Here is an 8732-nt window from a genome sequence, read left to right on the forward strand (position 1 = left end):
GTGTATGGATACATAGATAGATGATAGATAGATGATAGGTAGGTGATAGATGATGACAGATGGTGATAGATGATAGACAGATGATAGATAGATGATAGATATAGATGATGATGATAGATAGATAGATAGATAGATAGATAGATAGATAGATAGATAGATAGATAGATGATAGATAGATAGATAGATAGATAGATGATTGATAGATAGATAGATAGATAGATAGATAGATAGATAGATAGATAGATAGAGATAGATTAGATAGATAGATGATAGGCAGACAGATAATAGCATGTGCTTAGGATATGAGAGCAGGAAGGCAAGTTAACTGCAATACACTTAGTACAAGAACCTCAAGGATCTTAGTACAAGATTCCTTTAGGGATCCAAAAATGTTATTGATAAAATAATGTTAAAGTCACAAGCAAATTTAGAGGCAGATATGGGTATAAAGGAGGAGTTTCATGAATCTCATTATACTGTGTAAAACTTTATATAAAAAATTTAAATAAGTAGTATTTATACCCCACAATATTATAGGCATTTTCTTAAGTGATCCCGCCTTTTTTCATACACAACTTATTTGAAATAGACTAAAAATGTTAGGAATTCACTTGCTAGTAAATTAGGAATAATTCATAAATATGGTAGTCACTATAAACTTCATGTTCAAGGAAAAACATTTAACTACTTATGTGAAATCTCTGTTTGGCATTTGTTTGTCAATATGTCCAGCTTTTCCAATCCAAATGTACCTTCTACTCCATTCCCAGGTGCCTCCCCGCTCAGGGAATAAAGCGAATGACACTGCCATCTACAGAGATGGTGCATGGTGGGAACGTAGGAGCCGTCTTTCGTTTCTTTCTTTCCCCTGCTCGTTTCTGCCAGTCCCTAAATGAGGACTGTTCACCCTGCCCCCATGGCTCCGTCCTGGCCCCGGCCCCGCCGTTTTGCTGGACTAGTGAAGCAGCATTCTGACTTCTCTCTTCTGCCTTCCTTCACCGCTTTCTGTACTTATTGGCAAGGAAACCTTCAAATATAAATCAGATTATGCCATTTACTCACTTGAAGTCCTTCACTGGCACATCATTGCCCTTGAAGTAAAATCCAAAAGTCTTTCTATAATATTCAAGTCCCAGAGTATGTTCTCGCTAGTCCTTCAATTTTGTCTTTAATCTTTGTTGGCACATTAAACCACAGGCACACTGACACTCCTTCGGGACCGCCAAGATGTCAAAGTCTAAATTCTTTCTTACTGCATAGCTGTTTCATACGGCGCTCTTTTTGCCTGCAATGCTCTTTCCCCCACTCTTTGCATCGTTAGCCCTTCTCCATTTCAAGCACATGTTCTGACTATAGGATTTTTGTGAAGCCTGTGTAACCATAACATGGCACATGCTTTTGTTCCCACAGCTCGCAGTCTTTCTCTCTCTCTCTCTCTGCTTCATTTCATAGCCGATCACAACTTGAATGTAATTTATTTATTTTATTTTTTTCACTTGCTTTTAATATGTTCATCCTATTTAAAGATTCACGAAGCATAGCAGAAGGTATCTTACTTGTTTATCAATATTTTCTCTTTACTTAATATGATACTGGCTTGTGATAGGTTTTTAATAGACAAACACTTATTAAATTTATGCATGGATTATTTTTCAATCAGATTACACAACGAGTTTTTTTCTGCAAAATGGCACTTAAAATAGGTAGTATTCAGGTCCTAAAAATATACGGCAATTCTATAAGATTTGCAGAAATTAAATTATTCCTTTAAATTTCAAAGATTTCATATTCTTTGCTTTAAAGAGTTTCAAAAAGGGGGTAGAACAGAGTTGAATGATGGAAGAAGCACCTGTTGAGAGCTCACTGTGTTTCCAGTGTTTAATAGTTCCTTTTATCTCAACTCATTTTTTGCTATAATGTGGATGTTATTATCCCTATTTGGAGATAGAATAAGTGAAACTAAGTACTTTATAAAAAATCTCAAAGTCAATATGACTCATGAAATGGAAAAAGTAGAATTTGGAAATAATTCTACCTGACATTATAGTTCATTAATTTTCCTCATATGATATATATATTGTTTCCCAGAGACACAAGAATTAGTAAGGGAATGGATAAGATTTAGGCCCAAGCCCTGTAGCTTCAAACCATGTATTCTTTCTATTACAATACAGCTGCCTTATTTACACAAAGTCTATAATTTGAATAAGTAACAGTAATGACTCACATGTAAATATATTGCATATTTATCTTTTTTTTAATATACCTTTATTGATTTCAGAGAGAGGAAGGGAGAGAGAGAGAGAGAGAGAGAAACATCAGTGATGAGAGAGCCATTGATCGGCTGCCTCCTTCACATCCGCAACTGGGGATCGAGCCCACAACCCAGGCATGACTAGGAATCGAACCACAGTCTCCTGGATCCAAAGTCAATGCTCAACTGCTGAGCCACACCCGGCCGGGCTTATCTTTTATTTTAATGTAAAAATTAGATAGTTAAAAATTATTACCATTTTAAAAGATGTAATAGTCCTAAAGGATTCAAAACTGAGGGATGACAAATGACACCAAAGTAATAAAAATAAGTATAAAATAAGTATACTCACTAAAATATATTCTGGGAATGTGGTGGTCCCAACACTACAACTAGAGATGGAAAATAAAAAGGACATTGTCCCTGCCCATAGGTTTATGAAATAAACATTTCATCAAATAAGCTAAAACTAAAGGATGTGGATCTAATCACTAGCACGCCTGTATTCATTCTCTTCTATAATATGTAAAGAATTCATCGAGATGAGCTACATTTAAGAATCTTAGAGAAGGCGTTTGTCTCTAGATGGAAGTGTAATAATAGTCTGTAAATGAAATACTTAAAAAAACTAATTTTAGAATATTAAAACCCCTGTACTCATACCATTAAGGAAAATCATTTGCACATATTTGCCAAAAGCACATTAAGGTTTGAAGAAATACCACAAGTAAAAGTAAAAGCTGATAAAGCAGCAACAAAATATTTGACTGAGGCACTTTTTAAAAACTCTGTGATCCTTGAAATTCTGAGAAATCTCAAATGGCCTAAAAAAGTTCTCAAATGTTATCTTTTTTTAATGTCTGCACTTTTGATAATTATAAATATAGGAACACTAATTATTCATTAAAATAAAAGAGAAAAATGTTTATAATGAGAAAGGGTTAAGTTAAATGTTAGCTGTTTTAAAGAAGTATCTCACTTTCTCTAAAAAAGCACAAGTCCTTGAAGTTTATGATTTTTCTGGAATACAAATTATAAAATTTTTATTTCTATCATTCTTGTTTTTACATGCAAAGTCATGTAGAACCATTTATCCCTGACCTTGTTTGATAATATTCTGCAGTGAAATAACATGTGTATGTCAGTTGATGAAGTTATTTTACTTTAAGATATTTTAAGGAGGCATAGCATGTATACTGCAGTCAAAGAGTTTTTTATTGGTAGAAATTAAAGAAAATGTAGTGTTTCATTGACATTATCAATATTTGTTGTTTATTGTATCAGCTCCTGGTCTAGAGAAGAAAATGACAGAAATTGAAAACATGATAAAGGCCCTTATACTTTTATTTTTAACATTGACATTAATGAAACACATACAGGCCCAGACATTCCTGTGTGGCAAAATTCTCACTAATATAAGCAGAAAAAAAAAATCATCTAATGTCTATATCAAAACTGCATCAGCAGTGAAGTGCATCATCATCTCATGACTTATTTTGTCCTGGAGGGAAGGGCAGGTGCAGGATGGGGGTCTGTAATACTTTCAACAGTAAGATAAATTTTAAAAATCTTGAATATGTGACCAACATAAAAGTCTTGAACAGGATAGTCTTAAAAATTCTTTTCTACATTGCTGATTAAACACAGAGAAAAGACATTTTGAATATCATGGATTTGTGTCGTAAGAAAAGGAAGAGTCATCGATTGCTTCAACATTCAAGGACTCGCTCAATGCCATTGTTAATTTTGAAATAGATAACATTTACTTTAATGTTCTGAAGTAGTTCCTGGCAGCTACTGGATTTGCCATTAATGTACTACTGGAAGAAACCATTGATGTTTGACATTGCAGCTAGATGCGGGTTTTGGCATGTTATTGGTCCACTGAATCACATAAAGCAGGGAATCTTACTGTGTACAGCTATTTATACAATGTTGAAGGACATCTGTGTCTTCAAAATTACAAAATATGGCTTTGCTTGGAAAAATGTCAATGAGAATTTACTCTGAAGTGTGAGCAACTCCATTGCTTGAGAATACCTAAATTTTGCTGTTTGGATTAGAAAGAATCTTTGCACGTACCTGTGACTCATTGTTTTCTACGTAGGAATTCATTGATGTTGAAGATTCTTCCAAAAACACTAAGCAGATTATTCCCTGATTCTTTTTAACTAATATTTTGGACTGTTCATTCTGTTTCAAGAGGTTTTGTTAAGCAATGTGAGCAGAATGGGTAGTTACTGGTTTGTGTGCTTTCTGATAGAGCTCTCTCTTTTTTTTTTTTTTCCTTTGTTTAATTTTTTTTAGAGAAATGTTGTGTTTAATGGTAAAGATTAGCATGTTTCAGCACTGGGTATGGACTAGAGTCAAAGCAGCAGGGATGGGTAGGTGACCCCCCCTGGAGCCTCACATGGCAAAGTGGATCAGGAGGGAGACCATCAAACAGAAGAGCCCCATGGCCTCAGACAGGGCAAAGCCCAGAATGGCACAGGAGAAGAGCTGCTGCTTGAGAGATGGGCTCCTGGCATAGCCAATGATCAAACTGCCCAGCATTGTTCCAATTCCCGCCCCTGAGCCAGCCCCCCCACTGTGGCAGCCCCAGCACCAGTAAACTTGGCTGCTGGGTCAATGTCCAGGAGACAGCACTGGTTTGGGACTCCCCTCGGCCACCTGGAGTGGGAGCTGCTGCAGGAAGGCTGTTCACATGGCATCCCTGGCCTGCTCGGAAAGGAGGCAGACACGGGCCTGATTAGACCCCTGGAACAACCGCGGAGCAGAGCCGGAGGGATGAGTAGTGCCCCGTGGTCTGCATTTTCTCAGTCTGCACCCCACAGCCCTGCTGTCCTTGCTCAGACCACAGTGCTCGCCCGGCTCAAGGTGACTGGCTGGTAGAGCTCTCTTGATTCCATTTTCACACACATATTTTATCTTTTACGAGTGAAGGAAATCTCGACTCAGAAAATTTTACATTCAGTACTAAAATATTTCATGTTAAATAGATATCTGACATTCAAAATTAATTGGAAGATTTTTTTTTTTTGACAGAATGAGAAATATCTTTCCATTCAAGACCTTAAAGTCTCCATTGTGGGTGCTGCCATTCTGGAAGGAGGGCCTGACAGCCTTTGAAAAGTTCCCGGTATTGAGGAAAATATTTCTGCCAGCTGTATTTGGAAAAGATAAATACTTGCCCATTTCTGTGAATACAGAAATTAGAAGACATGCGAAAACACTGTAGAATTCTCATGTAGCACCTACCCTGGCAAACTTAGAGGGGAAAGAGCACACACATATAGTTGTGTAGTTTTTTATATATTGTTGGTAGATGCAGAGAAAAAAATTTTCAGACATTGCCAGGGATAACATTGATTTGACAAAATAAACATAATAAAATTGAGGGCTTTATTAAAAATTTTCAGAGAATTTTGGTGTTCCTTGACAAGAGACCCCATTAATCTACCAAAACAAACTAATGGAGTTGTAACTTCTTTGCAGCTGGTTAATTTGTTGAGTCTCCATTTTAACAACTGCTGGAAAAAATTTAAAAGTTTAAAATTAATCAAACATCAACCATGACTTGTGTTTTGCTGTGTTAAAGACTATTTCTTAATTTAAACAGTTGTGGCACATTTGTATTATTGCAAAGTACTTTACAGAGGATTATGCTTTGATATTTTAAAAATTTCTGATTGTTTTAAAAATAATAGTTATAAGAAAAAATGTGTGTGAAATAGGCATAAATTCAGTTAAATTTTTTGTTTCTGTGTAGAAATCAATTTCAAATATATTAATACAGAAATTTTGCAAATGTTGATTTGTATTTATTTACACACATTTTTTCTGGAAATGGAGATCATATGTTTTCTCTGTTTCTGAGAGCATCCTTGACCAAAACCACTGTGTATCTTATGTATTATAAAATAACTTTAATTATTTAGCTTGAGAAGGGTAGGTACCTTATAGAAAACTCCACATGTAATTCTTCTTTAGAAATTGTATAACCAAAATATTCTGAGAAGTGATGTATTATATAAAACAGAATAAGATATTGTAGAGACTATATATATTTTAGCAATGTAAAAATTGTTCTATTCCTGGCCTGGTGATGTAATAATGCCTAACATTTGTTCATGCTTCGTGGTTTATAAAGGGCTTCCTATAATCTATAAAGCTCCCCTGGATTTTTGAGTAAACAATGGTTGATTAATCAAATAAAGGTTAATAAAATATATTTATATAGATTTAAAATAGTACATGTCCAGTCTAAGAATTATTTATACATGGTAATATTCACCAAATGTATTTTAGTTGCTTTTTGCAAATAATTTTACTAAATGAAAAAGAAATAGTAACTACAGTATGAGTAGCTCCAATATACAAAGAAGTTGAATAGAATAAACATTTTATGAAATAACTATGAAATTATTAAATATACAAGTATGGTCCACATTAAAATTTATAGTATAGCTTACTTCTGCAAATAAAATTGTCTTTCCTGATATTAACCACTCCATTGAGGATGAAAGTGGCAGATGTTATTGATGTCATTAAGAAACACAACACTTGAGTGAATTTCTTAGAAAGGAATAATAAATCAGAAGCCAAAAGATTTCCCCTGGATTCTAAACTAGTTTCCAATTCAGTGTATCCTCCTCATTCAAATTTCTGATCCTTATATATTAGTCCTTTGAATGGCATAAGAACTGAATATCTGAAGGATTGATTTAAATCTACTTTCTCACATAATATCCACTGGGTGGACATAAAACATCAATCTGTTCTCAGGATTGTTGATCAAGAATATAAGAAAGAATTCTTTTAAGAGTAAAATTCCATTTGAATGGAGTCCAGCATAGGTGCATTAAGAGAAAAGTATCGGATGCAAGAGATGATTAGTTCTGTCAATGTAATCTTTGCTGAACTTCTCAGGATTCTCAAAGGACTAAACTGGATAGGGAAAATAAATGCAACATATTATTAATTCAACCTCTTGCCAAAATGTAAAAGGTAGTACATACAGGTGTATAGAAATATATAAAGAGCTATATATAATTCATGCTAATTAAATTATGAAAGCCATTGATGCATAGGAATCTAGTGCAGGAACCACACTTTGAGAAACAGTGTCACTGTCATTTCTGTGCATATGTAGAAAATAAAAATATAAGTAGATGAACAGGTTAAAATATTCCTTTATCTACCTTTACATGCAAGAGGCCAACTTTTATAACTACTTTTCAATTCAGAGTCATGGATGGTAAAGTTTTTTGACTTGATAACATCCTCCATCATCAGGAGCACTGAAGAGGAAATCTATAAAATAATTTAAAGCCTTGGTACCAGATTCTTAAGTGGTCTTTGCATTTAAGTAGAGCTAGTCTACTTCTCCCATTCAGGAATGTTTATTCACCATTCTCCCTCCCTCTAAAAACAAATCAAACAAACAAACAAAAAGCATTCCTAGAGTCTAAAACAGTATTCCACTGTTCACCTCCAGATTATTTTAGCAATTGTAAAATCCAGGAGAGCTTTACAGACTACAGAAAGCCCTAATAAAGGAAGGAATGTCAAAAGCAGTCCCACTGAGCAGGACTATAGGACTCCTGGCAGACTCCAAGCTGCCTGGCTACCCCTAAAGACCAAGGACACAGAGGAAAAGTGGGATCGAAGTACACTGAAGCAGAATATCAAGCTGCCGTTTAACGCTTGAAGAGGGAGCACAAAGGAGAAATTGTAAACCTATAGATCATGGACATGGCAGACGTGTGTCAGGACTTCTTCAGCATGCCCTTCTAGAATAAGAAAGACTTTATGGTTAAATCACATAAGAACAGTTATTAATTCGGTCACCAAATATATGAATTGATTTAGTTTTAATGAAATGTTTTCATAGAGTTTAAATAAATGACATGATTCAATAAACAGATAAATAAATAATAATAAATAAATAAATAAATTAATTAATTAATAAAATGCTGATCCTGCTTCTGCAAGCTTCATTGTATAGCTTGAGAAAGAAACATTCAAAAATAAAACCATGCCTTCATATGCTCCTGACCCTCCTTTCTCTAAGCTTTTGGGCGGTAGGCATAGTGGGCTTCCTCATAGCTCCTCAGCACTTCCCACATGGCCAGAATACAGGAGAGCTGCCCCTTAAACCTCTGTTGCTGTCAAGCCCGGGGACCTCTCTGCCCACTTCCCTGCTCCAGTCCCCTGCATATCTCACCCCAGACTTACTGCTAAAAGAAGGGAAAGAGGGAGAATAGCCAACAGGCCCAAAATGCTCTCTCCTCAATGCCCCAAGCTACAATCACTACACTACCCCTTCTATACAAAAGGTAGGGCCCAAAGACCAAAGCCCTGCAGACTAGGAATGCATAAGTGCCTATGGATTTGAAGCTACTCTTAGGGACACCATATTCTAGCCAAATATTATCATATTTTATAGTTTAAGGAATTAGAATAGAGGAATGTGATT

At 35.3% G+C, this 8732-nt stretch overlaps 1 pseudogene across 1 annotated transcript; it reads right to left on the minus strand.

Annotated features, from left to right (window-relative positions):
- Positions 1 to 4660: 4660 nt before the first annotated feature.
- LOC308557799 (ATP synthase F(0) complex subunit C1, mitochondrial pseudogene) lies at positions 4661 to 5066 on the minus strand (annotated as a pseudogene). The gene has a single exon. The product of its transcript is annotated as an ATP synthase F(0) complex subunit C1, mitochondrial pseudogene (transcript).
- Between the last annotated feature and the right edge of the window lie 3666 nt (positions 5067 to 8732).

This window comes from Miniopterus schreibersii (genome assembly GCF_964146895.1).
Source record: "Miniopterus schreibersii genome assembly, chromosome: 5".
Lineage (NCBI taxonomy): Eukaryota > Metazoa > Chordata > Mammalia > Chiroptera > Miniopteridae > Miniopterus > Miniopterus schreibersii.